The sequence below is a fragment of the Mytilus galloprovincialis genome, chromosome 1, assembly GCF_965363235.1.
Source record: "Mytilus galloprovincialis chromosome 1, xbMytGall1.hap1.1, whole genome shotgun sequence".
Taxonomy (NCBI): Eukaryota; Metazoa; Mollusca; class Bivalvia; order Mytilida; family Mytilidae; genus Mytilus; species Mytilus galloprovincialis.
This window is the reverse complement of record NC_134838.1, coordinates 8,535,807-8,555,814: the sequence shown is the minus strand read 5'-3', so window position 1 is coordinate 8,555,814 and position 20,008 is coordinate 8,535,807. Positions and strand designations below refer to the sequence as shown.

Sequence of the window (20,008 nt, the reverse complement as noted above, 5' to 3'; positions counted from 1 at the left end):
TCAATTAAAGATTTCTTCTTCAAACTTATTTAAATCTAAAATTAAATAGTTGACACAGCATAGGTTTCTGATACAGAATGAATGTGGTCTAATGAACTTAAAAAAAATTTTTTGCCTTTGAGCAATTCACTATGCTGTTGAATATTAATCCTCTCAAAAAAATGTTTGAAGAAATTTTCTTTTTATTTATGAAATCTGAAATGAGAAAAATTTAACCCCCCCCCCCCCCCATTTTTTTTTCACATCCCCGTTTCCCTTTTTCCAAAACTGATATCAATTCAAATTTCTAATGGAGTTTGCAACAATAACTACTCTTTTAAATACATCATAAAATATTAAAATGTAAAATAAAGTGCTTGTTATCACTGAATGGTAAAGATTGGTTGGTAGTAAAAGTGAATATAAATTGTTTATTGTATAAAACAATAAAAAAAACTTCATCAGAAACATTTTATATTGGCAAATTTCCAATGAAGTTATTTACATAAAGTTATTGGCAAATAAAAATAGAAAATGACATCATAGTCATGTCTGGCAAATGTCCAACATACATTATCTAAAAACATTTTAGATAAGATAAGGGAAAAAAGCTTCATCAGCAACATTTTATATTGGCAAATTTCCAATGAAGTTATTTACATAAAGTTATTGGCAAATAAAAATAGAAAATGACATCATAGTCATGTCTGGCAAATTTTCAACATATATTATCAACTACTATTCTATACAAAGAAAGATAACTCCAATTGAAAATTAATTGCTATTGCACAATATTGTGCAATTAGATATTTCTTGCTATTGTGCAATACTGTGCAATTGAAAATTTTTTGCTATTGCACAATACTTGATATGGAATCCTGATTTGGACCAACTTGAAAACTGGGCCCATAATCAAAAATCAAAGTACATGTTTAGATAAAGCATATCAAATAAGCCCAAGAATTTAATTTTTGTTAAAATCAAACTTAGTTTAATTTTGGACCCTTTGGACCTTAATGTAGACCAATTTGAAAACTGGACCAAAAATTAAGAATCTACATACACAGTTAGATTTGGCATATCAAAGAACCCATTTATTCAATTTTTGATGAAATCAAACAAAGTTTAATTTTGGACCCCCATTTGGACCAACTTGAAAACTAGGCCAATAATTAAAAATCTAAGTACATTTTTAAATTCAGCATATCAAAGAACCCCAAGGATTCAATTTTTGTTAAAATCAAACTAAGTTTAATTTTGGACCCTTTGGACCTTAATGTAGACCAATTTGAAAACGGGACCAAAAATTAAGAATCTACATACATAGTTAGATTCGGCATATCAAAGAACCCCAATTATTCAATTTTTGATGAAATCACACAAAGTTCAATTTTGGACCCTTTGGGCCCCTTATTCCTAAACTGTTGGGACCAAAACTCCCAAAATCAAACCCAACCTTCCTTTTATGGTCATAAACCTTGTGTTTAAATTTCATAGATTTCTATTTACTTATACTAAAGTTATGGTGCAAAAACCAAAAATAATGCTTATTTGGGCCCCTTTTTGGCCCCTAATTCATAAACTGTTGTGACCTCAACTCCAAAAATCAATCCCAACCTTCCTTTTGTGGTCATAAACCTTGTGTTTAAATTTCATTGATTTCTATTTACTTATACTAAAGTTATTGTGCGAAAACCAAGAATAATGCTTATTTGGGCCCTTTTTTGGCCCTTAATTCCTAAACTGTTGGAACCAAACCTCCCAAAATCAATCCCAACTGTCCTTTTGTGGTCATAAACCTTGTGTCAAAATTTCATAGATTTCTATTCACTTAAACTAAAGTTATAGTGCGAAAACCAAGAAAATGCTTATTTGGGCCCTTTTTGGCCCCTAATTCCTAAAATGTTGGGACCAAAACTCCCAAAATCAATCCCAACCTTCCTTTTATGGTCATAAACCTTGTGTTAAAATTTCATTGATTTCTATTCACTTTTACTAAAGTTAGAGTGCGAAAACTAAAAGTATTCGGACGACGACGACGACGACGACGCAGACGACGACGCCAACGTGATAGCAATATACGACCAAAAAATTAAAATTTTTGCGGTCGTATAAAAACCCAATTAAATGAGGTCATGTTGGATAAGTTCCACAAGACAATAGGTCATTTCTCCTAGTAAAGATTGATTATAAAACATTCGTAACAAATAAGACAAATAAGTTTGACAATTAACTTATTCGTTAATATTCAAAGGCAGTTTATACATGTCCTTATCCTGTATACAGAGGAAGATGAGCCCAGCTCAGAGTATTATTTCCGACAAAGAAGTCTGACCTCCCTCCAATCATTGTTTTATACTAATGCAAGTCTATCAGGGGAATGACCTGAATAAAATTGAAAAGGGAAAATGGGAATATGTCAAAGAGAAAACAACCCGACCAAAGAGCAGACAACAGCCGAAGGCCACCAACGAATCTTCAATGCAGTGAGATAATCCCGCACCCGGAGGTGGTCCTCAAATGGACCCTTAATAAAACGCCCCATATAGAATTTGATCTGATGTCAGTTTGTAATGCTAGTCCTTTACATTGAAAACGAGGGTAATGATCTATGTCCAATGTACTCTACATAAGGTGTGACCATGCATCATTGTACTTTTAAGCACTTACAATGAAATTCAAAACAGTGTGGCTGTGGCCATTGATTGACACATGAAATTCATCCATTGACTGGGACAATTTAGGTGAACGTTTGTATGTAACGACCACTGTTCACTATGTACTTTTTAAAAACACTTAAACTATGGGGTCACCAAAGGTTCTCAACACCTTAATAAAGTAATTCGAAAAATTAATCAGAAATAACACGATGTTTTGATTTATATCAATTGTATAAATCAAAACTTAAAGGTTATTCCTGATTAATTTTTCGAATTATTTTATAATTAAAGGCGTTAAGAAACCTTTGGTGACCCCACAGTTTAAATGTCTATCGTAGGTACGTCGTGAACAGTGGTCGTTACAGACAAACGTTCACGTAAATTGTCCCAGTCAATGGATGAATTTCATGTGTCAATCAATGGCCACAGCCACACTGTTTTGAATTTCATTCTATTAACAAATGGGACAAGCAGTTACATGTATCATGATCATCATATTTTCAATCGGTTCATACAACTCTGTAAGTGAGGACTTTTTTTTAATATTTTGCGGTTAAGAAACAAAGAAGAGTGCTCTTACGCACTTATTCTTAAGACCATTTCTCTATGACGTAGAAGTGTGAATGACCTGATTAATTGGAGACCTTTGTGGACTAACTATTCCGAACTTGTACTTACTTGACAGTATAATAAGTCAGACTTAAGACTACCCAGCCCGAACTTGTACATACATGACAGTATCCTTAATCAGACTTAGACTACCCAGTCCGAACTTGTACATACGTGACAGTATCATTAGTCAGACTTGGACTACCCAGTCCGAACATGTACATACTTGACAGTATCCTTATTCAGACTTTGACTACCCAGTCCGAACTTGTATATACTTGACAGTATCCTTATTCAGACTTTGACTACCCAGTACGAACTTGTACATACTTGACAGTATCCTTATTCAGACTTTGACTACCCAGTACGAACTTGTACATACTTGACAGTATCCTTATGCAGACTTTGACTGCCTAGTCCGAACTTGTACATACTTGACAGTATCCTTATGCAGACTTTGACTGCCTAGTCCGAACTTGTACATACTTGACAGTATCGTTATGCAGACTTTGACTGCCTAGTCCGAACTTATACATACTTGACAGTATCGTTATGCAGACTTTGACTACCCAGTCCGAACTAATATACCATTACTTCGACAGTATCCTTTATCAATCTTGAACTACCAAGTCTGAAATTGTATTTACCTGGCACTATACTTTACAAGACTTTGACTACCAAGTTCGAGCTTATATATACGAGTATACTTGACACTGTCCTTAACTAGACATGGACTACCACGTTCGAACATGCATATTCTATTATTTGAAAGTATTCTTTAGCAGATTTGAACTACCATGTCCGAGCTAATATCTTAAATACCTTTATTACCTGAACTACGGAGTTCGAACTTATATTTTCTTGGCAGTATCATTTATCAGGCTTGAACTACAGAGCCCAAACTTATATAGATACTTGGCAGTATATTTAACTAATGTATAAGTTCAGACTAGGTTGTCAAAGTCTAATGAAGGATACTATAATCTACGTATAAGTTCTGAATTGGTAGTCCATATATGATGATAGATACAATCAAGTACATATAAATTGGGACTCGGTAGTCCAAGTCTGCATAATGTGCTATTTTTTCATTTTAATTGGTTTCCACATATTCCACTGCCCTTTTTAAAAAAAAATCATACTTTTATCAAAATTAATGATATGACGGTCGAACAATGTTGATAGAAATATGTTTTTGGTGAATTGTAATCAATACTTATTCCCTGATAATCAAAACTTTAAAAAGTTGAAGAAAATAAAGATTTCAATTTGCTTCTAGGGAGATTCCAATAAATACAAATTGACTTTAAACAGTGTCTGTTAGATTTCTTCCAGAAAAACCAAATACGGCAATTAACGTCATATTGATAATGATTAATTTGTTTCCTTTCGTTGGTATTATTGTTTGTTTACTCCTTTATATACCCTATTGTATGCTATACTAAGGGAAAGATGTTTATGGGGGTTGAAATCTTCCTATTGTAATCGCATTATACAAACGACACTCCCACCTTTATGTCTGTTTAAAACTAAATCCAAAAAAATCATGACATGTTTCTATATTACAGAAAAATATTTCAGGTCAAAATAAAGTTAAGGGTTCCCTTGCCATCTATCCTTAATTTTTGGGGCATTTTTGACAGTAAATTGAGGTAAAATTAAAGATAGTCCTCACACACTCACACTTGTTTTTCCCTTAGTGAATATATAAAGTTTTACACAATATCTTATTCTTTGTTTCATTATTCATGTTATGCCTTTTGGTTGAGTTAAGCCATTTCAATAATTATAAAAAAGTGAATTGATATTTGAACGTGTGTATTTCTATGTTGGGATGTCACCCTTTCAGGTAAATTAATGGTAATCGTTGATACATATTAAAACGTTTAAACCAGCTGCACTTCTTTGCACCTGTTCTAAGTCAGGAACCTGATGTTCAGTGGTTGTCGTTTTTTGATGTGGTTCATAAGTGTTTCACGTTTTTCATAGACCGTTGATTTTCCTGTTTCAAAGGTCTTACGCCAGTTATTTTTGGAGCCCTTTAGCTTGATGTTGGGTGTGAGCTAAAACTCCGTGTTGAAGACCGTACTTTGACCTATAATGGTTTACTTTTACAAATTGTACCATGGATGGAGAGTTGCTTTATTGGCACTCATAGCACATCATCTTATATTTATATGCATATCAATATCCAATATCTGACACATACCCCCTCCCCCCGGTTCATTGTTCACTAGTTATTTTCTTCTTTAACTTGCATGCTATAAGGAATAAATAATATATATATTAACTTATTCTAATTATTTCACAAATCATATGTTTTTTTTTGTCTGTCAGGACAATTCATTAAGTGTTATATGTGTTAATTATATGCCAATAGTAAATTCAATAGCACAGCACCAAGCAATATACCAGCCCTTTATTTAAGCCATTTTACGAAGTCCCATCTTTAATAATTTACATCAACATTTCTATCTTAATTTTAGCCATGTAAAGAAATGTCTCTTTCGCCACTACTTCAAAACGACAGCAGTATCTATGGTATAAACGTTCTACATGCAATAAAACTTGTATTGATTTCTTCACTCTATGAATGAAAGTGTATAAAAAGAGGAAACGAGAACCGTACGTGTAAATTAATCAATCACTGGAAGCAAATTAATAATTACTAAAGTTGATGTATTAAATTCCTACCTTTGTTATATCTGATGTCGTTTAAAATCAAATGTCACCATATTGCAAGTGCAAATAATTTTCTAATTTCTTAGCCATTACTAAAAGTCGGTGACAAGATCTTTTTCAATGAAAACCAATGTCATTGAAGAAAATTATTCCAATCTAGAACGAGGCACTGTCGTCATTCGTCAAATTGTTTACATTCAAGATGAGCTAACCAGTAAAAGATCGATAGATCCGATTTTACTTACAGATTTCGAAAGCTTTCCTAGAAAATATGTTGTCAACTCTAAGCAGCCAATGAAATAGCGACACCGGAGTAGTTATATCAAATTACAGGGATACAACCGTTAATGTATGATCTAATTAAACATAATATTAATTAAAAATTTAAAAGTCGTGGGACCATCTATTTTCTAGTTACTAGGTAGGATGGCTTTCCCAGAAAATTCATCATTTTCATATAAATATTTATATCCTCAAACATTTTTCAAAATGCCATGTTAAAGCATTAATCACATGTTTATTGAAATTTTTGTTTCTAGTTTTGAACGCTGTCAACCGATGAAACAATTATGTAATACGAATACTAATGATAAAGCATATTCGTCTCGCAGGAAATTATAGCTGCATTTTAAAATGTCAACAATTTAGAGTGTAATTGATAATCTATGAATTAGTTTAATAACACACAGAAGTGTTTACATTTACCAACAATCCCATACAGATGTGTTTACATTTACCAACCACCCCATACAGAAAGGTTTACATTTACCAACAATCCCACACAGAAGTGTTAATATTTACCAACAATCCCACACAGAAGTGTTTACATTTACCAACAATCCCATACAGAAGTGTTAACATTTAAAGACAATCCCACACAGAAGTGTTTACATTTACCAACCATCCTATACAGAAGTGTTAACATTTACAGACAATCCCACACAGAAGTGTTTACATTTACCAACCATCCCATACAGAAGTGTTAACATTTACCAACAATCCCACACAGAAGTGTTTACATTTACAGACAATCCCACACAGAAGTGTTTACATTTACAGACAATCCCACACAGAAGTGTTAACATTTACCAACCATCCCTTACAGAAGTGTTTACATTTACCAACCATCCCACACAGAAGTGTTAACATTTACCAACAATCCCATACAGAAGTGTTTACATTTACCAACAATCCCATACAGAAGTGTTTACATTTACCAACCATCCCACACAGAAGTGTTTACATTTACCAACAATCCCACACAGAAGTGTTTACATTTACCAACCATCCCACACAGAAGTGTTAACATTTACCAACCATCCCACACAGAAGTGTTTACATTTACCAACCATCCCACACAGAAGTGTTTACATTTACCAACCATCCCACACAGAAGTGTTTACATTTACCAACCATCCCATACAGAAGTGTTAACATTTACCAACCATCCCACACAGAAGTGTTTACATTTACCAACAACCCTTATACAGAAGTGTTGACATTTACCAACAATCCCATACAGAAGTGTTAACATTTACCAACCATCCCACACAGAAGTGTTAACATTTACCAACCATCCCATACAGAAGTGTTTACATTTACCAACAATCCCATACAGAAGTGTTTACATTTACCAACAATCCCATACAGAAGTGTTAACATTTACCAACCATCCCACACAGAAGTGTTAACATTTACCACACATCCCACACAGAAGTGTTTACATTTACCAACCATCCCATACAGAAGTGTTTACATTTACCACACATCCCACACAGAAGTGTTTACATTTACCAACAATCCCACACAGAAGTGTTAACATTTACCAACCATCCCACACAGAAGTGTTAACATTTACCAACCATCCCACACAGAAGTGTTTACATTTACCAACAATCCCACACAGAAGTGTTTACATTTACCAACAATCCCATACAGAAGTGTTTACATTTACCAACAATCCCATACAGAAGTGTTTACATTTACCAACAATCCCATACAGAAGTGTTTACATTTACCAACCATCCCACACAGAAGTGTTTACATTTACCAACCATCCCACACAGAAGTGTTTACATTTACCAACAATCCCATACAGAAGTGTTAACATTTACCAACCATCCCACACAGAAGTGTTAACATTTACCACACATCCCACACAGAAGTGTTTACATTTACCAACCATCCCATACAGAAGTGTTTACATTTACCACACATCCCACACAGAAGTGTTTACATTTACCAACCATCCCACACAGAAGTGTTTACATTTACCACACATCCCACACAGAAGTGTTTACATTTACCAACCATCCCATACAGAAGTGTTAACATTTACAGACAATCCCACACAGAAGTGTTTACATTTACCAACCATCCCATACAGAAGTGATAACATTTACCAACAATGCCATACAGAAGTGTTAACATTTACCAACCATACATTTACCAACTATCCCAAAAAGAAGTGTTTACATTTAAAGACAATCCCATACAGAAGTGTTTACATTTACCAACAACCCCATACAGAAGTGTTTACATTTACCAACAACCCTTATACAGAAGTGTTGACATTTACCAACAATCCCATACAGAAGTGTTTACATTTACCAACAATCCCACACAGAAGTGTTAACATTTACCAACCATCCAATACAGAAGTGTTTACATTTACCAACAATCCCATACAGAAGTGTTAACATTTACAGACAATCCCACACAGAAGTGTTTCCATTTACCAACCATCCCATACAGAAGTGTTTACATTTACCAACCATCCCACACAGAAGTGTTAACATTTACCAACAATCCCATACAGAAGTGTTTACATTTACCAACCATCCCACACAGAAGTGTTTACATTTACCAACAATCCCATACAGAAGTGTTTACATTTACCAACAATCCCATACAGAAGTGTTTACATTTACCAACCATCCCACACAGAAGTGTTTACATTTACCAACAATCCCATACAGAAGTGTTTACATTTACCAACCATCCCACACAGAAGTGTTAACATTTACCAACAATCCCATACAGAAGTGTTAACATTTACCAACAATCCCATACAGAAGTGTTTACATTTACCAACCATCCCACACAGAAGTGTTAACATTTACCAACCATCCCACACAGAAGTGTTAACATTTACCAACCATCCCACACAGAAGTGTTTACATTTACCAACAATCCCATACAGAAGTGTTTACATTTACCAACCATCCCATACAGAAGTGTTTACATGTACCAACCATCCCACACAGAAGTGTTAACATGTACCAACCATCCCATACAGAAGTGTTAACATGTACCAACCATCCCATACAGAAGTGTTTACATTTACCAACCATCCCATACAGAAGTGTTAACATTTACCAACCATCCCACACAGAAGTGTTAACATTTACCAACCATCCCACACAGAAGTGTTTACATTTACCAACAATCCCACACAGAAGTGTTTACATTTACCAACCATCCCACACAGAAGTGTTTACATTTACCAACCATCCCATACAGAAGTGTTATCATTTACCAACCATCCCACACAGAAGTGTTTACATTTACCAACAACCCTTATACAGAAGTGTTGACATTTACCAACAATCCCATACAGAAGTGTTAACATTTACCAACCATCCCACACAGAAGTGTTAACATTTACCAACCATCCCATACAGAAGTGTTTACATTTACCAACAATCCCATACAGAAGTGTTTACATTTACCAACAATCCCATACAGAAGTGTTAACATTTACCAACCATCCCACACAGAAGTGTTAACATTTACCACACATCCCACACAGAAGTGTTTACATTTACCAACCATCCCATACAGAAGTGTTTACATTTACCACACATCCCACACAGAAGTGTTTACATTTACCAACAATTCCACACAGAAGTGTTAACATTTACCAACCATCCCACACAGAAGTGTTAACATTTACCAACCATCCCACACAGAAGTGTTTACATTTACCAACAATCCCACACAGAAGTGTTTACATTTACCAACAATCCCATACAGAAGTGTTTACATTTACCAACAATCCCATACAGAAGTGTTTACATTTACCAACAATCCCATACAGAAGTGTTTACATTTACCAACCATCCCACACAGAAGTGTTTACATTTACCAACCATCCCACACAGAAGTGTTTACATTTACCAACAATCCCATACAGAAGTGTTAACATTTACCAACCATCCCACACAGAAGTGTTAACATTTACCACACATCCCACACAGAAGTGTTTACATTTACCAACCATCCCATACAGAAGTGTTTACATTTACCACACATCCCACACAGAAGTGTTTACATTTACCAACCATCCCACACAGAAGTGTTTACATTTACCACACATCCCACACAGAAGTGTTTACATTTACCAACCATCCCATACAGAAGTGTTAACATTTACAGACAATCCCACACAGAAGTGTTTACATTTACCAACCATCCCATACAGAAGTGATAACATTTACCAACAATGCCATACAGAAGTGTTAACATTTACCAACCATACATTTACCAACTATCCCAAAAAGAAGTGTTTACATTTAAAGACAATCCCATACAGAAGTGTTTACATTTACCAACAACCCCATACAGAAGTGTTTACATTTACCAACAACCCTTATACAGAAGTGTTGACATTTACCAACAATCCCATACAGAAGTGTTTACATTTACCAACAATCCCACACAGAAGTGTTAACATTTACCAACCATCCAATACAGAAGTGTTTACATTTACCAACAATCCCATACAGAAGTGTTAACATTTACAGACAATCCCACACAGAAGTGTTTCCATTTACCAACCATCCCATACAGAAGTGTTTACATTTACCAACCATCCCACACAGAAGTGTTAACATTTACCAACAATCCCATACAGAAGTGTTTACATTTACCAACCATCCCACACAGAAGTGTTTACATTTACCAACAATCCCATACAGAAGTGTTTACATTTACCAACAATCCCATACAGAAGTGTTTACATTTACCAACCATCCCACACAGAAGTGTTTACATTTACCAACAATCCCATACAGAAGTGTTTACATTTACCAACCATCCCACACAGAAGTGTTAACATTTACCAACAATCCCATACAGAAGTGTTAACATTTACCAACAATCCCATACAGAAGTGTTTACATTTACCAACCATCCCATACAGAAGTGTTTACATTTACCAACAATCCCACACAGAAGTGTTTACATTTACCAACAATCCCACACAGAAGTGTTTACATTTACCAACCATCCCACACAGAAGTGTTTACATTTACCAACAATCCCATACAGAAGTGTTTACATTTACCAACCATCCCACACAGAAGTGTTAACATTTACCAACAATCCCATACAGAAGTGTTAACATTTACCAACAATCCCATACAGAAGTGTTTACATTTACCAACCATCCCACACAGAAGTGTTAACATTTACCAACCATCCCATACAGAAGTGTTTACATTTACCAACAATCCCACACAGAAGTGTTTACATTTACCAACAATCCCACACAGAAGTGTTTACATTTACCAACCATCCCACACAGAAGTGTTAACATTTACCAACCATCCCATACAGAAGTGTTTACATTTACCAACAATCCCATACAGAAGTGTTTACATTTACCAACCATCCCATACAGAAGTGTTTACATTTACCAACCATCCCACACAGAAGTGTTTACATTTACCAACAATCCCATACAGAAGTGTTAACATTTACCAACCATCCCACACAGAAGTGTTAACATTTACCAACCATCCCACACAGAAGTGTTTACATTTACCAACAATCCCATACAGAAGTGTTTACATTTACCAACCATCCCATACAGAAGTGTTTACATGTACCAACCATCCCACACAGAAGTGTTAACATGTACCAACCATCCCATACAGAAGTGTTAACATGTACCAACCATCCCATACAGAAGTGTTTACATTTACCAACCATCCCATACAGAAGTGTTAACATTTACCAACCATCCCACACAGAAGTGTTAACATTTACCAACCATCCCACACAGAAGTGTTTACATTTACCAACAATCCCACACAGAAGTGTTTACATGTACCAACAATCCCATACAGAAGTGTTTACATTTACCAACAATCCCATACAGAAGTGTTAACATTTACCACACATCCCACACAGAAGTGTTTACATTTACCAACAATCCCATACAGAAGTGTTAACATTTACCAACCATCCCACACAGAAGTGTTTACATTTACCAACAATCCCACACAGAAGTGTTTACATTTACCAACCATCCCATACAGAAGTGTTAACATTTACCAACAATCCCACACAGAAGTGTTTACATTTACAGACAATCCCACACAGAAGTGTTTACATTTACCAACCATCCCACACAGAAGTGTTTACATTTACAGACAATCCCACACAGAAGTGTTTACATTTACCAACAATCCCACACAGAAGTGTTTACATTTACCAACCATCCCATACAGAAGTGTTAACATTTACCAACCATCCCATACAGAAGTGTTAACATTTACCAACCATCCCATACAGAAGTGTTAACATTTACCAACCATCCCACACAGAAGTGTTTACATTTACCAACAATCCCATACAGAAGTGTTAACATTTACCAACAATCCCATACAGAAGTGTTTACATTTACCAACAATCCCATACAGAAGTGTTAACATTTACCAACCATCCCATACAGAAGTGTTTACATTTACCAACAATCCCATACAAAAGTGTTTATAACTCAAACCAACAAGTCCTCTCATCAATTATTCAGTCAATATCATAAACGATAGACAACCGCTTCGGACAGTCGAAAGCGAAACCATCATTAACTCACAAAGATGACGTTTTCGATTTGATGTATGCAAATGTCATCGCTGGAGCTTCTTTTAATGACAACACACCACTCTTGCTCTATCGTTTTCCTTGTTCAGTAAACCATGAAATATGGATCAAAATCAAAATTGGGCATATTATCATCATAATGAATTTTATTTTTTAGTTTGAATTTTTCAAAATTTCATGATTGACTACCTTTGAACGTTTAGTGTATATTTAAATATCGTTACCTATGTTGCAAGACGCGTATAATACCAAATCATAAAATACAAATTGTTTAGTCTCAAAGAAAAAAATTACGACCCTTTGTTGGCCTTCGGCAGTTTTTTTTCTCTTTGGTCGGGTTGTTGTCTCTTTGAAACTTTCCACAGATCCGTTCTCAATTTAATTGGAAATTTTCCTTTTACTTTTACAATTAAGTAACACCGTACGGACAACACGACCAGACAATGTATTGCTTATGTCGTAGGCAGGGCATAATAAGCAGTTTACTGTTGTCTTAATTTAAAGTACTATCTAGCCTTCTTTATGTCTGCGTGTTTTCTATATTTGCTTGAACCATCATAATAAACGATTGTTATCTTCCGAATGAATATTGTTTCGTTTTATTCTTAATTTTAATCTTTAAGGATTTTTAAAGCAGATTGCGATATTCAATTAAAAAAAGTTTTCAGTTAGCTTCCTGACAAACTTGATTGTTGATTGCCTAACATCCAGTGGCAAATATCTTATGCATGTTCAGGGCGACAAAAAACAAACAAACAAAAAACCCAAACTATAACATAAGATAGTTAATGGAATTAAGGAGAAGGAATATAGTGCTTCTACAACGTTACACAGTAATAGGTCTTATAAACATTTAAAAATCGTATGCAAATAATACATAGTCAAAATTAATGTTCGTAGAGATAAACAATTATAACCCCATTCAATATTACAGTTCGAAAAAGGCCAAGCTTAGCAAGAGATAAACAGCAAGAGATAATGTAAACAATTATAACCCCATTCAATATTACAGTTCGAAAAAGGCCAAGCTTAGCAAGAGATAAACAGCAAGAGATAATGTAAACAATTATAACCTCATTCAATGTTACAGTTTGACAAAGACCAAGCTTAGCACTTGCCACAACAAATATATCGATCAAATTTAAAACATGTCACCTTACCCTAGCTTCTCTGTAACATTTTACGTTTAATTATCACTGCTCCACTTAAATCAGATAAAATCGATACTTTAAACAATATAGGGTTTTCCGTCTTGATACCAGCACATCCCATTGATTATGTCTCCCCATCTATGTCTGTTCAATGTTGCCAGCGACATATAAAAAATAAATAAAGAATGAACACATGGAATCAGTACTAAGTTCAGTATCGATCTGCCTCTCAGCTATCTGACCTGAATAATAACCTTTCGTACTGAATATTATAATGTCGCACATTGTAGAAACTGTCAACATGTCGTAATTGTTTAACTCCCTGTAATTATAGCTAAACACGTGATTAAGTTTGAAATACCTCAGTTCTAGCGGTAGATCGCTTATTGTGATTATGAGAAACTGTAACAGTAGTTATAAGCATCGATGCCAAAAATGTATTATTATAGATTAAGTAAGTTTACTGCATCAGTGACTATCTCATCAAATATCACTCCAGAAGAAATAAAACATTTTAATTAACTCAGTTTCTTTCTTTGCTATTAGTGGTAATTTCAGCATTGCAGGCAGATCAGCTATATTAATAAACACATATTAATAAAACAAAAGAACCAACATAGATGTATATATACGTTATTATATGATTTAAGAACGCAACCATTTGCCTATACAAAATAAAATCACCAACATCCATATATCTACAGAAAGGCCCGGACATGTTTTTCTTATTTTAAATTAATTCTATAAATTTTTGCACCATACAAATACATTCATTCTATTGAACACACAAATCTTACTTTTACGTTAAAATTGCATGTCCGGCGTAACATTTCAAATTAAATAAAATGCATTTTTCTATGTTTCGTTGTAATTTTGCACATAAAATCTGCGAAATTTAGTATATCAGCTTCCTACTAGATTTATATTATAACATCATACCCGTTTTTTTGGTATTGGCTGAAATTTGAAGCAAGCCTTCAACGAAATATTCAACAGAGGAACCTGTCTTAATGTGTTATTAGGAAAGTTTATCAACATTTCAGTTTTATTATTATCCCTATAAAGTAATAAAATCATTTTAAAACTATACTCAATAGAAAGTTCTGAAAAAGATAAACATTTCCAAAGTTTCAAATGTAAGAAACAGAATTTAAAAAAAAATGAATGTCTAGCCACTATGTCCAAACGTAATTTTTGTCTATTCCTAAGATGAAACATGTTGTATAAATACTAAATGTGCATTTATAATACAAAACTAACATATTTATAAGATACAAACTATAAGTTCATACAAATGGCTAAATGAGTCGGGTGTTTTCCCAAACATGATGACCTTACAATTTTTTTTCGGAAAGCATTCCCTATGTCTAGCCATTATTTCCAAGGGCGTCATTTTGACGTTTCTGCACAGTGGCGTCTTTTATACAAATACACACTATTCACGAACTGTTTAGGCAGTTAAAATGATGCCGGGAAACGTTCATTCTAAAATGGTCTGCAGAATCAAAACAACACTCAGATTATAAAAACACACCAACACAAGGAATAAACCCTTTATAGACATAGGGGAAAAGGGGGATGGGCCGAGGAACAATTTCTTATGGACAAAAGTTTTCACGCAAATCTAAAACACCTTTATAGATAGGAAACCGATTAGAATCCGAGGTACAATGGTCTTATAATTCTTAAAGAATTAAATAAATACTTATTTGTAAAATAAAACCATCAGTGCTAAAAAGATAGAGAAATAGTCTGAAAACTCGCACAGACACATACAAATATTGGACAAAAGTGAGTTCAATCTAAAAAAAAAAAAAGCATTTCAACTAAAATCCTTATAAAAAGAAATATTGCTGAATTATTATTTGACCGATTTTTATGAAATAAATACCAAAAGTGTTTATGTTCAATTTGTCAAAAAAATGTTCAGCCATATTTTAGTTTTCCTGTGTCCCTCCGGGAGCAAGATTTTTTTAAAGGTTGCTATGTATCCTATCCAAAATAGAATTGGAAAAAATTGCATTTGTTTTCATCTCATTACAGATCAGAAAATAAAAACGATCCTTACTTAATTGCCTTATACATGATAAATTTTGAAACATTTCTGCAGCTTATTGTATTTATTTGATAAAAGTCGATTGAGTAGGTTCTCCGCTCTTGATAACAAAATGTCAAAGTTAGTATATGGCGTCAAAGTTAGGTTATGGCGTCAAAGTTAGTATATGGCGTCAAAGTTGTCAATTATACATGTTACGTCTTGCGTATGATTCGTTACTATAAGACCTCCCTATGCCTCTACCTCTACCAATACCAATACGCCCACGAGTTCTGGTAGATTTTGGTTGCATGACTGCATTGTTTCCGAGAAACTCTACGTATCAATGAGAAATAGAAGGAATACAGCATTTATATGGAACACGATGTTGACGATATATTTCTGGTAGCGTAGGAAGATCGCAGTATGCACGTGGCATGATCGTAGTATGCACGTGTCATGATCGTAGTATGGTCGTGCTATACTCGCAGTAGAAGCGTGGTAAGATCGTGTTGAAAATGAATAAATTGTGGTATGTTTGTAGTGAGGATGTGATAAGCGTAAAAAAATCGTGATAATCGTAGTCAGCTCAACACGATCTGAATTTATTTTAGATATCGGTGAGCGTGGTGCATTCGTGGTCTAGTGGGACTGGGGCTTTAATCATCACAACACATTAATACAATGGTCGACTCATAGAAAGAAGGATTTGATTATCTTTCTTGATCAGCAAAGTACATTAATAGACTAGTAAACACATAGAAAGCAGGATATGGTTACCCTTCCTGAGCACAGCACATTAATACAATGGTCGACTCATAGAAAGCAGGATATGATTACCCTTCTCGATCAGCACAATACATTAATAGACTAGTGAACACATGGAAAGAAGGATATGGTTATCCTCCCTTAACACAGCACATTAATACAATGGTCGACTCATAGAAAGCAGGATATGATTACCCTTCTCGATCAGCACAATACATTAATAGACTAGTGAACACATGGAAAGCATGATATGGTTACCCTCCCTTAGCACAGCACATTAATACAATGGTCGACTCCTATAAAGCAGGATTTGATTATCCTTCTTGATTAGCATAACACATTAACACAATGGCCGACTCATTGAAAGCAAGATTTGATTATCTTCCTTGATCAGCATAATACATTAAAACAATGACCGACTCATAGAAAGAAAGATTTGATTATCCTTCTTAATCAGCATAACACATTAATACAATGGTCGACTTATAGAAAGCTGACTATGCGGTATGGGCTTTGCTCATTGTTGAAGGCCGCACGGTGACCTATAGTTGTTAATTTCTGTTTCATGTTGATCTCTTGTGGACAGTTGTCTCATTGGCAATCATACCACATCTTCTTTTTTATATAGGATATGATTTCCCTTTTTGATCTGCACAACACATCAATAGAATGGTCGACTCATAGAAAGCAGGATATGATTATCGTTCTTGATCAGCACAACACAATAATAGACTAGTGAACACATGGAGAGCAGGATATGATTACCAACATCATTATAGACTTATAGACACATTGATAGCAGCAAAAATACGTTTCCTACACACAAAACAATAATTAACTGGTTGAAACATGGAAAGCAGGAGATGATTACTCTTCCTTATCAGTACAACACAATAATAGACTAGTAAACACACGGAAAATAGGATATGATAACCCTTCCTGAGCACATCACATAATAACTGGCAATAAAAAACTGAAAATGTTTCTATGCATAACTATAATATAAAAGTGATATGATTGCCCAGGAGACAACTTTCCACCAGAGACATCATGACTGAGACGTTCAACAGCTTAATGTAACCATACAGCTTTCAGCAATGATCATAATCCATTACACAAAGCAAGTTATAAAAGGCTCGAAACAATTAAAAGGAGACAAAAATATTAGCCATATTTATGCAAAAAACAATAAACAAACAAAAAACAAATACAATAAGTTCATCTTAGTACTTTAAATTCAGAAATTATTGTGAGGTTTTTATAAATGCAAATAATGTGACTTGGTGAGTATCGCAATAATAAAAACTCACATACTTGTATTTAATACATATATTTGTATCCAGATTTTCATGACATAACATTAATTAAATAACAATATTGTTTTTTTCTCAAAAATCTTAATATAAATGCACTCAATCATTTCTGAATTTACAGTATATATATATTTTGTACTTGTTTGGCTTCATAACTATTTTGATCTGAGCTTCTCTGATGAGTCTTATGTAGACGAAGCGCGCTTCTGGCGTATAAAATTAAAATCCTGGTACCTGTGATAACTATATTCAACATTTGGTAGCTACTCTTAGACAATTTTATTTTAAAACATATTTTGGTAATACAGTTAAACCGTATTTAGCAGTCACTTTTTGGATCGTCAGTAAAATAAAAGAAATGGCGAATTCCTGTGCTGTTAACTTGAAAAAGAAAACAGTCAAAAAATAATAATACTCGTGGATAATTCGTCAGTGATACGGTTGTCATTGGAAACGAAAAGAAGAAGAACACGAGGATATAAGAATTCACTTCCTATTGCGGAATCTCAGTTACAAACTGGTTCCGAGCTTCATTGTAACTTTGATACTGAACACATATATTTTTCCTCATGAATATTTCAGTAGTAACAACCATTAAAATGACAGTTGTTAAAAGTAACAAATTGGCGACTACAGCCATTTAAAAAATATTGTCCTTGAGAAATTGCACTGTCAGCCCACTCAAACATACAATTCTTGAAATTAATATTGTGTTTATGAATCTGAGGAATTTAACTTTTGTTTTATGCAAATTTAAAATCTGTTCACGTATTTACATAACGTAACAACAGTTGATGTATCGTTCAATAAACAAATACTCCACATACTATGGTCAAATGTTATTTTGAAGGAATGAATCAATTTTGATGTTTCCAAGCATATCGAAGTGATAGTGATTGTTTCTAATCCGATCTAAACTATTTTCAATGATTAACCCCAATCCCAACCCATACTGTTATTTCGGTCAAATTGCATTTGGGGGCTTTTAAATTGTTTCAATGAAAATAACTCATTTGTAAGTTTATAATACTAATCTTATCAATTTCTATTGGAAATTTGACAATCTTGATTATTCTGTTTTGTATTAACAAGGTCTTTTATTTAGATAACAACTTCCCCTATTACAATATAAACTTGAAGCTCTTGCATCAGAGAAACAATGCATTTATGTAGCAATACTTAACCCTATGTAACCACATGCAGATAAAATTCTAGTGACGCCGTTCATATTTCAACATTGAAAGTTAGAATACAATAAAGAAGTTCGGCATCGTTTACATATTTTTTTACTGTTTTGTAATACTAGTATTTCAAATCAGCTGTTTGAACTTTTACTAACACTCTAGCCAGTTTACACTGTAAGAAGAGGCAGACATTAAATTGCGATTTTGTAAAAATACCCCCTGCATGTTGATCTTTGAACACATGCAGTTCTTTTTCAAAAATTTGCACCACATGCTTTAGAGGGTATTGTATATTTCTTCAAAAGTAGAAAAGTCGTTAGATATTTATTTCCATTAAATTTTTCAATATACCTCGCTCGTCACCGTACTAAATTATTTATATGAGCAATGTCTTATACTAGTTTAAAAATTAGTCCGATCAAATAATGGGTGCTCGCGCAATGCATTTCAGTGGACTAGGAAATATTTACCGTCCTTCCATTCGTCGGCTCGTCCAGTCTCATGGTGCTGTTCTTATAAAATTTAATGAAACGTATAGCATAGATTTAAATTCGCAATGTCTTAAATGAGTTTGAAAACGATTGCTTATTTTTAAAAGAGGTATATTCCTTAAACATCAGTTGTATAGCAACTTACATCGTTAGCGCTCTCAAGTATACAAGTCTTTCCAGATTTTTTATGCAACTTGTATCATAGGTTTATATCAGCAATGTCTTGTATGACTTTGAAAATTAGAGCT

The 20,008-nt window shown here is 34.1% G+C and overlaps 1 protein-coding gene across 2 annotated transcripts in view; it reads right to left on the bottom strand.

Moving 5' to 3' along the window:
• LOC143064617 (uncharacterized) overlaps nucleotides 1–14,234 on the bottom strand; it is a 38,986-nt gene extending 24,752 nt beyond the window's left edge. Inside the window, exon 1 of one of the 2 annotated variants that reach the window (XM_076237565.1) lies at nucleotides 13,979–14,234. The gene's annotated coding sequence lies outside the window, so the exon portion shown is untranslated. Of the gene's footprint in view, nucleotides 1–5,942; nucleotides 6,075–13,978 lie in introns of those variants that run through there. The other variant, XM_076237574.1, reaches the window with a different exon arrangement.
• Nucleotides 14,235–20,008: the final 5,774 nt, after the last annotated feature.